Source organism: Podarcis filfolensis, assembly GCF_964270895.1.
Source record: "Podarcis filfolensis genome assembly, chromosome: 7".
NCBI classification, from domain to species: Eukaryota; Metazoa; Chordata; class Lepidosauria; order Squamata; family Lacertidae; genus Podarcis; species Podarcis filfolensis.
The window spans coordinates 29,253,301-29,266,691 of record NC_139603.1 but is presented as its reverse complement, the minus strand read 5'-3'; the positions used below and the strand labels follow the sequence as shown (position 1 = coordinate 29,266,691).

At 41.8% G+C, this 13,391-nt stretch overlaps 1 long non-coding RNA gene across 1 annotated transcript in view; it reads right to left on the bottom strand.

Annotated features, from left to right (window-relative positions):
* Positions 1-224: 224 nt before the first annotated feature.
* Positions 225-13,391, bottom strand: part of LOC310767279 — a 39,446-nt gene continuing 26,279 nt past the window's right edge. The window contains exons 3-4 of the long non-coding RNA XR_014550834.1: positions 5,976-6,037; positions 225-242 (exon numbers count right to left, since the gene is read on the bottom strand). This is a non-coding gene — a long non-coding RNA (uncharacterized lncRNA). The remainder of the gene's footprint in view (positions 243-5,975; positions 6,038-13,391) is intronic.

The window sequence follows — 13,391 nt, the reverse complement described above, 5'->3', positions numbered from 1 at the left end:
ACCCTTATCTCATTAAAAGAGGAGCTAAAGAGACTTTCCTATAGGGCCGCAACCTTGGCTGTCCCTTTGAACTGCATGCTGAGTCAGAAAGGTGAGTGATGAATAGATTTATCTGCCTCTTGAGGCATTTGGGTGGAGTTCCTTTGAGAACACCTACCTGGCTGTACTCGCCACCCGGATGGAATCTTCCCCACAGAAGCAGATACTCAAGAAGGCATCTGGGACAGCCATAGAAAATGAACCTGGAAGAAGATAACCGTTCCATAAGCTATCGATGTAGGTTTAAATAATTCAGATAGGTACTTATCGCCAAGTTAATCTTGTAAAATGCCCAGGTTTCTTTTTGTTGGAGAGGTGTCATGTAACACAGGGGTGGGCAACCTATGTGGTCCTCCAGATGTCGTTGGATTCAAACTCCCAGGGGTGGTGGGTTTTGTTGCAGTCCAACTTCTGGGCCAAAGATTCCTCATCACTGAACCAAAACACTACCTTTTCAGCATCAGGTTATGGTTATTCAGTGAACCACTGCCAGTTGCAGGCATGCCATCTATGCAGGGCCACATAGGAACTATGGAACATCACACACACACACACACACACACACACCAGGTCGCTGCAGTGTGGGGCAGAACCCGGCATGCCTAGCCTGTTGATAAGTGGGTGTCTGTTGTGATGTCTGTGGGGTGGGGGGAACCCTCAGAAATTCTACTGTTTTTCCCCTCGTATAGCTCTTTTGGCATCCTTTGGTGTTCTGCTTCAGGCTCAGGACTGCAATATCTCAAGGACCGTCTCTTTCCATATGAACCTACCCGGATCCTGAGATAATCTTCTGAGGCCCTTCTTTGAGGCCTCCTCCACATGAGTTCAAGAGGGTGGAAAAAAGAGAACAGGGCTTCTCTGCAGTGGCTCCCTGTCTGTGGAATGCTCTCCCCAGGGAAGTTCGCCTGGCACCTTCATTATACAGCTTTGTTGGTGTTTAGTCGTGTCCGACTCGTGACTCCATGGACCAGAGCAGGCCAGGCACTCCTGTCTTCCACTGCCTCCTGCAGTTTGGTCAAACTCATGCTGGTAGCTTCCAGAACACTGTCCAACCATCTCGTCGTCTGTCGTCCCCTTCTCCTTGTGGCCTCCATCTTTCCCAACATCAGGGTCTTTTCCAGGGAGTCTTCTCTTCTCATGAGGTGGCCAAAGTATTGGAGCCTCAGCTTCAGGATCTGTACTTCCAGTGAGCACTCAGGGCTGATTTCCTTAAGAATGGAGAGGTTTGATCTTCTTGCAGTCCATGGGACTCTCAAGAGTCTCCTCCAACACCATAATTCAAAATTATACAGCTTTCGGCGCCAGGCAAAAACGTTCCTTTTTTAACCAGGCCTTTGGTTCACCAGATTGACATCCTATACCCTTTTAAAATATGGCTCTTTGGGGGAAGGTGTTATTGGGTTATTGTTTTTATTTTGATTTAATATATTGCGATCTTTTCTGTGAACTGCCCTGAGACCTCCGGGTATAGGGCGGTATATAAATTCAATAAATAATAATAATAATAATTGAGGAGGAAATCCCAATTCAATTCAATAAATAATAATAATAATTGAGGAGGAACTCCCAATTCAACTTTAAATTGCTGCTGATAGTCTGCGCTTCATAGACTTCACTGTTCGATATTGCAGGAGAAAGTCAGTGCTGACCTCTTGAGGGATCCTTGGCAGGAGTTCGGGTCCTCCTCCACCATTTCTGGGGTACAGCACACACACAAGCAAGTATTATTGAAGACAGCATTCTCTCCCCTTGGCATGCACAGAGGGTGTTAAGGTGCACATTGAGGCTCTAACTGAGGTGGCCTGATCCCAAAGCTTCACAACTTCATAGGACAGGGGGGCTAATGCCAGAGCCCCAGCTCACACCTTGACACTCCAATGCATCTGTCCCACACTTCCATTCAGACTGCCCTGCAGAAGACCGGCTTCCATTTGGAGGTAGTCCTAACACCTCCAAAGTGGGCCCTTTGGTCCAGTAGCTGGAGAGGGTCCAAAGTGGAGCCACACCCCTAGTAAACACAGAATTCTAGTTGCTGGGTGCTGGAAACATCAGAAACTTCTGTAGGGTATTGTAATATATTTAAATTCAATATATTTGAATTTACAATATTTGAATTTACAATATTATTATTGTAAGAAAGTGATAAATAATAGACAGAGTTGACTCACTAGCAATGAATCCTACAACAGGTGACCCTGGCTATCCTGGAAAACAAATCCATTTCTATAGTCCTGTCAGGAACGGTGCACTACAAAAGAGGTTCTTGGCAGCAATATTGTCTGTTTCCTTTCTTCTCCCAGGCTACATATGAAGTCTTTCCTCTGCTCTCCTCCTCCCTCTTGCCATCTTCCGCTCAGCGTGGCTCCCATGCATCCCCCTTTTTGGTGGTGATACATGCTGTATTCAACGCCGTTGGAGGCTGAGAGTCCTCAGCATGAGCCAGATAAACAGTGTTTTTGTCAAATTTCCTAGACTGACGTACTGTAAAGCCAAATCAATGTGTATTTGAAACGGGAGCTGATCAACTCGGCTGCGGCAAGCTCTGAACAAAGATAGGAAAGTGGAAAGCAGATGAATTAGTACAGCGTGCAAAGGCTTTTAGAGAGATTTCTGTGTGTTTGTGGAAGTGGGGAAAAGATGGGGTTGCTCTGGGCAGGGATGGGATTGCATAGATTTTAATTGAACATACAATGCTCTGTACAATGGTAAAAAGCAAGAATGTTTTGATTGCCATTGAACTACCAAGGAAAAGAAGCTAAGTGCTAAATAAATACACCCAAACACTTTGTGGCAAGGGGGGAAAAATGAAGGCAAAGGTTTCACACTGAATTAACTGGGATTGGTCTATGAAATTACTGAAAAATTGCAGTCAAATGGAAAAGAATTAAATATTATAATGAGAAATTAATTAGATTGCATTTGTCACGGGCACGGAAAGCAAAGTCACCAATATTTGAAATGAAGCAATTTTATGAAAGAAAAGAGTGGAATGAGCATACCCATAAATAGATTTATTTATTTTTAAATACACCTGATAATTTCTAACTCGAATTTGCTTCTAACAGATTAGAAACTGGTAGGACAGTCATTATATTTGTGATGGCAGCCACAAGGTGAAATCCTGAAAACAGTAGCCATGCATGTAGCCTGGCAAAATCCCCATGGCAAGGAAAGTGGCATCTATTCTGTGGTAATCAGAGAGGCTAAAGCACTATCAAATTCTCAGGCGTGTGCCCTCCTTTGGGGGGGGGGAGACCTCAATATTTTGTTTATTTATTTATTGCATTTATGGCCCACCAGTTCCTTCAAGGAGCAATAATAATAATAATAATAATAATAATAATAATAATTTTTATTTGTACTCTGCCCTCCCCAGCCAAAGCCGAAGGCTCAGACTGGCTAACATCATACAAATAACACAGTACACATAAAAACAGGCCTCAATTAATTAAAATACATCTTAAGATTAATTCAGACAAATTAAAATCTGGACAAATGGCAGTTATCAGGTTAATATTGAGAGCGGTTACTACTTGCCAGGACCCACTGTTTTCACTGATCATATAGGGACCTGTGAACAAGGTGGGAGGCCTCCTTCATGCTTGTTCTTATACAAAGGAAACTAGGTCAAACTGCTCCCTGGTCAAAGGTGTACGTACACTGTTTATTCCATCCTCATTTAATTCCACAACAACCCTGGGAGGTAGGTTAGGTGGAGGGGCAATGGCTGTCCCAGAGTCACCCAGTGAAAGCTTCAAAGCCGAGCGGGGATTCGAACCCTGGGCTCCCAGGTCCTAGGTCCAACATTCCAACCACTACACCACGCTGGTTCTCACATATTTTCTAACATTAAAGAATTGAGAGGAATGAACTACACATTACAGAGATTGGAGTGGTGGTGGCGGCTCCAGATGTAAGCCCACAGAAAGGGATGGCCGAAGCTGACATCCCTGACCCCTTCTCTCCACACAGCCTCCCCACTTCAGCCCCACAAAAACCACTCTCCTGGGAGCTGGGTGGATTCTGCTAACTAGGGAGGATTCTGGCGCAGGAGATCCCTCTCCCCCCTCAGTTATTCATGCCTCAGCCCACCCCTATTAAGCAGGGTCTCCTGCAGTAGCAGCCAGTGGGGTGGCATTGCTAACCTGACTTTCCAATGCCAGGAGTCATCCCCTGACACTTCTCCCCTAGGGTGTACATGCTCCCCTCCACCAGGAGGCTCTCACTCTGAGACAGACACCTTGGCATTGTTGCCCATACCAGGGCTGGAGAGACCTCATGCAAAATCCCCACTAAACCATGAAGCCAACTGGGTCACTTTGAACCATTCACTTTAATAAAATTGTAGAGTTGGAAGGGGCCCCAGGGGTTTTCTAAGCCAACCCTCTGCGATGCAGGAATCTCAGCTAAAGCATCCATGACAGATGGCCATCCAATCTCTGCTTACAAACCTCCAAGAAAGGTTCACCTGCCTTCCGAGGCAGTCTGTTTCACTGCTGAATAGCTCTTACTGTCAGAAAGCTTTTCCTGATGTTTAGTTGGAATCCTACTTCTTGTAACTTAAAGCCATCGGTTCCAGAGCAGGAGAAAGCAAGCTTGTTCCCTCTTCCATATGACAGTCCTTGAGATGGTTGAAGATGGCTATCATATCTCCTCTCAGTCTCCTCTTCTTCAGGCTAAATATATCCAGCTCTGCAACTGCTTTTCATAAGGCTTGGTTTCCAAACCCTTGATCATCTTGGTTGCCCTCCTCTGCACACGTTCCAGCTTGTCAACATCCTTCTTAAATTGTGGTGCCCAGAACTGGACACAGTATTCTAGGTGTGGTCTGGCCAAGGCAAAATAAAGTGGTTCTATTAGTTCCCTTGATCGGGACACTCTACTTCTGTTGTTGCTGATTCTTTCATTCAGCCTAACCTACCTCACAGGGTTGCTGTGCCCAACAGACATCACAGGATTGTTGTCAGGATAAAATTGAATTGGGTAAGCATGACGTTCACCTGCAGATCCTTAGAAGAAGGGCAGAATATTTTGTTGTTGTTGTTTAGTCGTGTCTGACACTTCGTGACCCCATGGACCAGAGCACGCCAGGCACTCCTGTCTTCCACTGCCTCCCACAGTTTGTTCAGACTCATGTTTGTAGCTTCGAGAACACTGTCCAACCATCTCGTCCTCTGTCGTCCCCTTCTCCTTGTGCCCTCAATCTTTCCCAACATCAGGGTCTTTTCCAGGGAGTCTTCTCTTCTCATGAGGTGGCCAAAATATTGGAGCCTCAGCTTCATGATCTGTCCTTCCAGTGAGCACTCAGGGCTGCTTTCCTTAACAATGGATACGTTTGATCTTCGGAGACCTCTTCGGAGGTCTGTACTTAACCTGAAACTGTTTTTAACCTGAAGCACCACTTTAGCCTATGGGGCCTCCTACTGCTGCCGCGCCACCGGAGCACGATTTATGTTCTCATCCTGAAACAAAGTTCTTAATCTGAAGCACTATTTCTGGGTTAGCGGAGTCTGTAACTTGAAGCGTATGTAACCCGAGGTACCACTGTATATATCTACCTATCAATGTTTCAGCTATGGTTTGCAATCATACCATTATATTACATCACCAGTGGCGTAGCGTGGGGGGTGCAGGGGGGGCCGGCCGCACCGGGCGCAACATCTGGGGGTTAGGGGGCACAAATCCACGGGTTGAGGGCGAAAATCCACGGGTTAGGGGGCGCAAATTACTTGCCTTGCCCTGGGTGCTGACAACCCACGCTACGCCACTGTACATCACCATTATAATTTGAGGACATTATTTGGACCATGCTTAAAAGAAGAAGATATTAGAAGCCACAGTGATCCTCATACAGAAAAAAACAGAAGATGAATCATTTGCAATGGAAGCCATTAATCAGGAGAACTCAATCAAGTTGTTTTGCTGTTGCTACTCACAAAATGTTGGCCATGGAGACGGAATCTGTCCCGCCCCAATAAACTTGTCATACCTCCTTCAACTGTGAATCTTTTTAAAAAAAAAGAAAGAAAAAGAAAAGGCATAACATTTTACCTATCAGAAAAGAGAAAAGACAACCTATGATTATTTCATGACTTAAAAGGATCACAGTGGGCTTCCACCAATCTCTATAAGCAAGGAGATCAAAGTGAGATCAAAGTGACAATGAGATTACAGGTACCACTTGAAGGATGTTATAAGGTGCTGCTGTTGGCTGTTGTTTCTGTCTCACCCCTGAAGTCCTATTTACAGTTTTGTCTTTCAAAGTGATAGCTTGGTATAAAACCATTGTTTGTTTTTAAGGCATGCTCTTTCTTCCCAAGACAAACGGTTTAGTACCTCGCATTGTGGACATCAATTGCTCTAAGATCATTTTAATCTCATGTGCTGTGAACCTTTGAGTTGGTTTTAACAATTACTAACTAGGCTAATTTGTATGGCAACAATTTAGGAGCAAGGTACAAGAAAAATAGAACACCCAAGCTTTGCCTGTTGATGGGTTAAAAAAAAAAAAGCACCACAGAAGCAATTTTAAAAGTTCACATTTGCCTAATCTATAAAACTAATTTATGACTGTGGAAGTAGGAGAAACAAAGGTTAACAATTAATGGCCTGAGTTATTTAAAAATGACTGAGGTAGGCAGATTTTCCTCCCATTTTGATGACTTTTCACATGCAAATGCTGGCTGCATTGTGCAGGAGTTTACAAAAAAAAGTAATCTATGCAGATGTAGCATTCCTTGCCCTGCACCAGAGGGATGGAAATGTGGTTCCTTTGGAAACATTTTTTTAAAAAAATAAAAATAAATCCAGTATGATAAATCCTTTAACATAGCATGTCTGCTTAAGATTTTGCAATCTTCAGCAGAATGACCTAATTGACTTCATATTGGGCATTGCAACTTGCTTCTCTATGAATTCTGAATTACATTAAGAGGGGCGTGAAATGAGGATTCTGCTTTGTGAAACTTCTAAACCTGTCATAAAATATATATACCCACTGTTTCAGCTATCTTTGGGGGTACAGTTGAATATGTTTTTAAGCCTTCAAGTGAGTGCCATGTGCCAGTTTAAAGACCAACACAAACCAACTCCACCTCTTGATAAAGTTCTGAGTACAGTTATGTGTCTGGAGGAAGTGGGGAAATAATCATAGAGAGTATTGTTCGGCATGAAAAAGATTTTTAGTTTTTGTGGCATGTGGCTTGTCTTTCAGCAGAAACTTCATCTCTCAGCCCCTACATTTTGTCTGCACCACATACAATGGTTGTGTGGATGGTGACACTATGTATATGTTATTCACTAGTTGGCATTAGACTTGGTTGTATCTGGGTGGATTCCAAAGTTTCCTGTTCTTGTGGGAAGGAAATAATAAAGTCCTTGTCTTCTACCCTGACTGGTGTGTCCTCTGAGTCTTCTGTGACAATGGAAACAGAAGGAAGTGGTATATTTCTTCTCCCATTTTTCACCCTGTATTAGCCTGCTAGCTGACCCAGTGGTACCTTGGTTCTCAGACACCTTGGTACTCAAACAACTGGGAACCCAAACACTGCAAACCTGAAAGTAAGTGTTTTGGTTTGCAAACCTTTTTCGGAAGCTGAACGTGCTCTGTTTTGAATGTTATGCTTCCGTTTTGAATGTTACGCTTCCTGTTTAAGTGCCACACTTCTGTTTTCAGTGCCACACTTCCATTTTGAGTGTTACACTGAGGTCTGTCTGTTTTTGCTATTTATTTTGCATTTTTGTTTTTGCAGCGCTTTTTTGTTTTGTTTTTGTGACTGTGTGGAACCCAGTTCAGCTACTGATTGATTGATTGTGTGGCTGCAGTACATTATATATTGATTTCATTTTTATAGATCAGTGGTCTCATTAGATAGTAAAATTCATGTTATATTGCCATTTTAGGGGTTGTTTTTAAAAGTCTGGAACAGATTAGTCCATTTTGCATTACTTTCTATGGGAAAGTGCACCTTGGTTTTGGAACGCTTTGGTTTTGGAACGGACTTCCAGAATGGATTAAGTTTGAGAGCCAAGGTACCGCTGTACTGATCACTAGTGTACGTATAACAACATAATTTTACTATAATCTGCATTTTTACACTGCCCAGCGTTTTGCACTAAAAACCCAAGAGTCTTGTGGGATAAGCTTTCACGGGCCTTCTTTATACATGAGGCCTTCCAAATAACAAAACGTTACTTGCTTTTAATGGATATTTTAAAAGGAGTACAATATTGATTATCACTGTATCTCAGAGATAGTGTGGGAAGGTGGGAGTGAGGGGTGGGGAGTGGAATGAAGAATGCTGTATTTCCCACAGACTCTGGTATGATCTTATACAAGTGATAACAGAGAAGAGGGCGCATGTTGGTTCTGTGAAGATCACTGAATCAAGCTAGAGTTAATTAATCTTATCAATCATCTCAGAATAATCAAATTAACAAAAAAAGTAGTCTGATTCCAGACACAGCAGCTGCATTTTATCATATGAACAAATGGTTTTTCCTTCATATTTTAAATGACTGAAATTTGAAAAATAGATTTGTTAACATCATAAAGGGCAGCAAATGTTATTAAAAAAAGTGGTTGGTTAACTTGTCACTGTTCTGTCCCGAAACCTGGCATAATACATACAGTGTGGTATTGATATAAATTGTGTCTTTTTTAGAGAAGGACAGCATAACGATTCCCTGGGAAAGATTCATTACTGAAAACCCTAAAGTAATTTTCATTTTTCTCCTCCCTCCACAAGATTTGATCTTGTGTACAGCTAAGCGTGCCTATATATGCTGTATTACTGTGAGATCTGTATTACTCAGAGATCATAAAAAATGTGCCATTTTTCATAATACAGAATGGAGACTTTATAAACCCCAAGTATGAAAGACTTTAAATTGTATTGAAGCTACTGGAAACATTCAATGTGAAGTCAGTCTTCTGGTCTGATTAAAGGGCTAGACATCTGGCCTGTAGCTGACATGAGATGGAATCTTCTAACCCATTTGTGGCAGCCTGGAAAAAGTCCAAACAACTTCCTTGAGACAGCTCCAAAGCAAGTGGTGTAAGGCTTATACCAGAAGCTTTTGGGAATATGTGTGAGTCTACACACATAGAATATCTTAATTCCCCAGATGCATTCATCATTTTCATCTGTTGAAGTCAATCACAGTGAATTGTTTTCTAAGGGCACTCCAGTCACAGAAAGGGCTTTAAAACCTGTGAATCTATGCAAGTCAATGGAGAGATCTCTATTCTATCCCCAAATATCCATGCTAGAAGCAACAATGTGTTTGTGTGTGGGGATATTTAAAAGAATATTATTTGTGGTGTGGGAGCTTGTTTATTTTAAGCAAAAGCAATATTTTTATTTTATAGGTCAACAGGGCAATCTCATGCGGTGAGTTCAATTGGACTTTCACTCTGGTAAACATGCATAGGATTTAGGGATGTGTCAATCTGTCGGTTTTGATTTCCCTCCATTTCTCATTTTTGCTATTCTTAAGTTCAGTTCTCCACATCAGTTAACAAACTGTTAAAGAAAAAAAAAAAAGAATCCTCATCGGAATTTTAGCACTAATTTATTTTAATATGCACATTTTTGTATGCAGTTTTGACAAATATACACAATTTCACAAATAAATTTCACCTTACATAATGCAATTCTGCATGTTATTTTCACTAATATGTGCATTTTTATGCACACTTTACCTTAGTATATGCATTTTGTACACATTGCTTGGCTGAAAAACCACACTGCAAAATTTGGAGAAGTGCAAATTTGGAAGTATGGCTCTGTTTCAGTTTGTGTATTGTTTCAGGAAGTGCAAATCAGATAGGTTTCCCTCTAAATGCAAACCAAATTAATTTCTTTCTGCCATCCCTAAAAGAATGGCAGACTTAATGTTATATACTTTCCTTGGATTCTATGTAAAATATTTATTAACTTGACTATATGATTAATATTACTTTTCTACTCCTCTGTTTTAATTTGAACATAAATGATATGTATAAAAATCAATTGGACAACGGTAGAAATCAATGCATATAATAGTATGTAGTGTTAAAATTAATTGACTCAACTTACCCAAAGTGAATTTGGACGCCAAAGCATTTTGCCTAATGTTTTCCTACAATGTAATTTTCTGGATTTGCAGCAAATGATCACATAACCAAAAGATTATAAAACGACGAGGCATAACAGACAAGTGACAAAACTTTGGCACAAAGCCTTTCCCCACTGCAATCCAATTTAAAGCCTAAAATAAAATCAAGATTATATGTAAAGTGATTAAAAGCAAACGTTAAGTAATACAGTGGGATGTCTCGCTATTTCAAAAGCACATGCCATAAAATTAGAAAGGAACACTAATGCATTCATAAACACTAACCCCTTAATCCAGAGTGGGACATGCTTGCGCATAAATTAAATGCCACAGTTATCAGGATCTAGTCGAAGCAGGAAATGTGTGCTATTCAACTTTAATGGCAGCTTCAGACTGAAGAAGCTAGTATCCAGCCTGTTCTTAGTGTTTCCCTTCTGGAAAGTGTTGCACTGCTGTAAGAATGTTCTATACATATTTGTCAGGTCAGGTGTGGCTTCCCCACAATGGCACTGTCAGTGCACTGAACCTAATCCCCAGCTTTCATGAACATCTCTGCGATCCATGGGAGAGCTGTTGGGAGATCGGTCTACGTTGCTGACTTGCTGCATGTAGAACAAAACTGCAGTATGAGCTATACGAAACATCACCTAGCGGGAGCCTTAGACCTGTGCCTAAATATAGTCCTCCAGGCCAATCTCAGAACTCTCTCCAGGCTACCCAAATCCCTCCCCTGGCTACAACCCTCACCAGGCCTGGTCCAAACTCTCCTCAAGTCACTTTCCTATCTGGAATTCAATAAGATGGGAATCCTCCAAGGACAACACCTGGCCAATGGGCCTTTCCCATTCTTGGTCCTGAGAGCCAAGATTAAATTCACTTATTTTTCTCCATCTATGGATGTGTTCAAACATCATGCTCTGGGGGAACTCTTCCAAAAGTTATCTCGTTGCACCATTTGTGTTTTGGAAGTGTCTTGCCTAATACGAAGAACTTAAAACAAGGATAAAAATAAGGGGCAATTTTCATTTTCAATATTTTTTTTTTAAAAGCACACCAATAAATAAAATTAATGTAATTACTGCCTACTGTAGTGAGAAGGGTTTGTTTGCTCTAATCTAAATAATGCAATAAAAATGTGCTTTCCCTAAATGGGTCCCAGCTGCAAACAGTCACAAAGAAGAAAGAAAGTAAATCAACACTTACGATCTAGTAAAGAAAGAAATATTCCAATGTTTTATCTGGAGCGAAAATGAAAACAGCTAACAGATATCAATAGCCAAAATGAACAAATAAAATAAAATTTGGTCTTCTCATGTGGTTATTACATATCTTAGCTAAAACTCCAGAATCCAAATATTAACATATCTAGTCGATGGAGACCAATGTCGTCAAAGGAACAATGTAGTTCTGTTGGTTATCCTGGGGTGCATTTGCAGTTTTAAAGTAATGGCTTTAGATTACCACATAAATTACATTCAATCACCGTCAAGTCACATCCAGTCTGTAGTTTTTTATTCCACCATTACGCAAAACTGGGGGAATGGGAAGTGTCACAACAGGGCAGGTCTTGCTCATGAGAGCAAACCAGTCAAGCACATAGCATAATTTTTACCTTACACAATCCTGTCCCTCTCCAGTGTGTTGACCAACTTTAAATTAGTATGGACAAGAACATCCTATCTCCACACAATTTTAGGGTAAGGGCTTCAATAGCAGAAATAGCATACTCCATCCTTGTCTTAAGTGCCAGGTCAAGTAGCTCCCTAAAGCTTTCCAGGACTGCCAAATCAATAAAATCTGTTATCTGTGCCTAGGTGTTCCATGCAGTGTTAAAATAGATAAAGGCAATCTTAAGGGCAGCAATGGACAGTATAGTGACCTCCTTCCAGCTAAGTCGCTGCAGCAGATGAGGATAAAGAGAGGAAGCGGTGCAGCAGTGGCAAGGTCAGTGCACGTATGCACCATGCCAGCATGTCCCTTCCCCTCTCCATCCCAGTTTGCTGCAGAGACTCAACCAGATGGTGGTCAAGTGAGTGGGACAGCCTCACTGCAACATGTGCTGCTGTTTCATAAGGGGCATCATACCAACTCCGCAAATGGCAGACAAAATTACACTCGTTTATCTTCTCTCACACATACACACAAAAGAATAAATCCCAAATACATACACCTCCCCTCATCAGAAGGAGGGTAGGGAATCCCCAACATAGAACTATACTACATCGCCAACCAAGTGTGCCACATAATCCCATACATTCTAGAAGACGATACAAAACAATGGGTACACCTGGAGAGAGGCATAATCGAAAATATATCCACCACAGCATACCCATTCCTCCCAAACAAACCAAGGGAAATCCCCACAACGCTATACAGGTTCACACAGACCATGCTTAAAGCATGGAAGGAAGAAGCAGGGAAACTGTCCCCATCCCTATACCACTAATCCCTCTGGCTCACCACTCATTCTTCCATCACACAGCACAAAACTTCCAGATAAAAACCTGGCAAGGCAAAGGCTTAAACCGCCTAGCAGCCTTCTACCAAAGTAACAAATCCACATTGACACAAGAATTACAAGGCAAACTAGGGGACACCTAAATGCCCTGGCTAACACACCACCAATCACATGCCTTCTCAAACAATCCAGTAGTAAAAGCAGCAGCAACTAGGCCCCTGACAACCTTTGAAAACCTCCCCCAAACAACAAAGGGATGGTATCCACAATATACAAAATAATGCTCCAAAATCCCACAAACCCCCTCAATGTAATCAAAAAACAATTTCAAAGGCTATGAAATTAACCTCACCCAATGGACTAGAATGTGGTCTAAACATCTCTTTAAATCCATCTCAGCTAAAAGAAAAGAACTCACCCTGAAACTCACTTACAGATGGTACCTAACACCATGGAAACTAGCGCTGATATGCCTAGGAGCCTCACCAAAATGCTGGAGAGGCTGCACCTCCACAGGCACATATCTCCACATGTGGTGGGAATGTCTCCAAAGCCAACTCTTCTGGACATCAGTCATATAAGAAATATGCAAAATAACTAAGCAGGTATTAGAAGTCATCCCAGAACTGGCTCTACTGAACATCTTCCAAGATAATGCTGCCCACATTATAATGAGCTGGTGAGGCAGAGAAGGAAGGGGCCAGAGGAAGTAGGCAGCAGTGAGGGGCTAGCTTTGTGAAAACAGAGGAGGGTTATAGCCCTTGAGATTCATAGAATCTTAGAGTTGGAAAGGGCC